Genomic DNA, 2,451 nt, shown 5'->3' on the forward strand with positions numbered 1-2,451 from the left:
CGCGGGCGGGTGGGGGGGTGCACGTCTGACACCTGGTGACTGGGGGCATAGCTGTGAGTGTATGCATAGGGGCTGGGACTAGGGCTATACCTAGGCAGGGTGGGGAGTGGAGGCTAAGACTGGGGCTGGGGCTGGGGCCGCGATGGAGCTGGGCAGGGTTCCAGGGGTGGGGCGTCGGGGAGCAGGGGTGGTGCTGAGCAGGCCTGGGGCACCTATTTTGTGGCGGTGTGTGCGCAGCGCATGGTGCTGTGTGTGTGAGCTCAGAGACCAGGGGGCTCATGCCTGGCTCAGAGTACCCTGCACTTTCCCACGCATGAGCCTGCGTGGGCTGGTGAGGGCTGAATGATTTTTTCCTGAAGATCCTAAAATAGCTCAAGTTGCCTGAGCTCCCCTCCCTGGCTGGGCCTGGGGCCTCAATGGCCCTTTGTCTTTCTGAAGGCGTTTGGGCCTCTCTGGGGGGCTCAGACACTGACTGGGGCTGGGTGGAGCCGGGCTGCCTGCCTGGTCCCCCCTCCCCCTGGCTCAGCCCAAGAGGCCCTAAGCCTCATTCCAGTGTTTGGCCTCGGCCCCCCATGTGACCTTCAGCCTGTTGGGCACCCTTGGCTGGCAGATCCCATGGTCTCTCTGTGTGGGGGCAAACTTCCCAGGCAGTGCTTGAGGCCCCCTCTACCAGCCCATACCTGGGGCTCCCCCACCCCTCCCACGTCTTGGTACCTGCATGATTTTGTCCTGCAGAGCCCCCCAAGAGATCCCATGGCTGCAGGTGGTGGCAGCAGGCAGGGTGGCACGTGACCTGGTAGCACAGCCTGGGTTTGACCCTGGCACTGCCCCTGGGACTCTGAGCTGGGAAGTGAGAAATGGAGTGAGCCACCCGAGCCCGGCACAGCAAGTCCTGTTCTGGGTTTTCCTGTCCCTGGGCCACACCCTACGCTGGGGAGATAAAAAGTCCCTGCCCACGGTGCCCACAGTCAGTGCGGTCGGAACACTCTGCCTGGCATGGACAGTGCCAAGGTCCAGCGGGGCGGAGTGGAGGGGATAGGAGCTGCCCTGAGGAGAGGGTGAGGCCAGCAGGGGTGGCTCTGCAAGTGGTTCCTTTGACCGCTCCTCTGGATGGGACGTGGCTTGCGGTGGGGGAAGACCCCTTGGCTGCGTTTGGGTTTTCCTGCAAGGTTTCACTGGAACACCAGATTCCAGGGCCATGGAGATGTGGAGGCCTCCAGTGTGGGCGATGGGGCAGGGGCGACTTCAGTGCGGACATGGGCTGGACGCCTGGCTGTGGGGTGGGAAGGAGGCCCAGGAGAGGCAACCGGCAAGACAGGACCTTCCCAGCTGAGGTGGGGTTGGTGGGACTTGGGCGGGGCTCTTGGAGGAGGCTGAGCGGGAGGGTGAGACCCGCACCCGGAGGGGAGGAGGCTGTGGGGGTCGAGGGGCCCACAGACGCGGCTGGGGGACTGCAGGGAGGCGGGTGTGGGCAGCGGGTCCTCCGGGTGGACCGAGGTGAGGCCGGGGCGTGACCACGTGGAGGCACCGGTGGCTGCCGGCAGCTGTCGTCTGCAGCGTTGGTGAGACCACGTGGCAGATGGCTTGGTCCGCGGTGCTGGAGGGCGCAGCAGAAGCGCCCTGGCGCCAGGTCCTTGCTTTCCTGGAGCTGGGGCCTGGGGGACGGGGGTGGGTAATTGCAGGGGTTTCTTCCAGAGGCTGCGGGTGGTTAGGGGTGTGGAGGGCCGAGGTGCGTCGCGGACGCGTGGACCGTAGAGACGGTGCGCACACCGGCACAGATGCGCCCCTCGGTGAGCCCCGGATTCCCCTGCTGGGCGGCGGCCAGGGAAAGGGGCGACCTCCGGGGGCGGGTGTGGGGACCGGACTCCGCGACAGGGGTCCCCGCTGGGCCGAGTCCCCATCCCCCACCCCGGGCCGCAGTGACGTCAGGGCCCCGCCGTTCCCGGGGCCGCCTCTGGGGGCGCTCCTGACCCGCAGGGAGGTGCCGCCGCGATTTGCATGACCCCGCCCCGCGCGGGAACGGGGGCCGCCGGCGACCGGCGGTGCCGCTGTCAATTCCCAGGGGAGCGTGGGCCGCTCACCTCACTCCACCCTCCAGCGTGCGCCCCACCTGGGGCCTCCCCCACATACGCCCCGCCGGGGTGGGGCCGCGGGCGCAGAAACACTCGCGGGCACACGCACGACGCGCACACGCGGCCCGCCCGAGCCCCCTGCGGCGACTCCGATTCACCCCGGCGCGCGCGGGGCGCGGACCCGCCCTGCCCAGCTCCTGCTCGCCGGGCGCTTCCTCCTCCCGACCTGTCCCGGCCGCCCCCGCCTCCGCTCCAGCAGGAGAGCCTGCCCGGCGCGACCCCTGCTCCCCCGGCCCAGCCTCGCCGCCGACTCAGTCCCGGTTGAGCGTCCGCAGCCCCAGTCCCTGTCCCACCTCCAGCCCCAGCGCCCCCAGCCCCA

The 2,451-nt window shown here is 69.1% G+C and overlaps 2 protein-coding genes across 7 annotated transcripts in view; both read left to right on the plus strand.

Moving 5' to 3' along the window:
* ISG15 (ISG15 ubiquitin like modifier) overlaps positions 1-2,451 on the plus strand; it is a 17,386-nt gene that overhangs the window by 13,346 nt on the left and 1,589 nt on the right. The window lies entirely within an intron of this gene.
* AGRN (agrin) overlaps positions 1-2,451 on the plus strand; it is a 37,984-nt gene that overhangs the window by 9,132 nt on the left and 26,401 nt on the right. The window lies entirely within an intron of this gene.

This window comes from Cebus imitator, unplaced genomic scaffold (genome assembly GCF_001604975.1).
Source record: "Cebus imitator isolate Cc_AM_T3 unplaced genomic scaffold, Cebus_imitator-1.0 Scaffold145, whole genome shotgun sequence".
NCBI classification, from domain to species: domain Eukaryota; kingdom Metazoa; phylum Chordata; class Mammalia; order Primates; family Cebidae; genus Cebus; species Cebus imitator.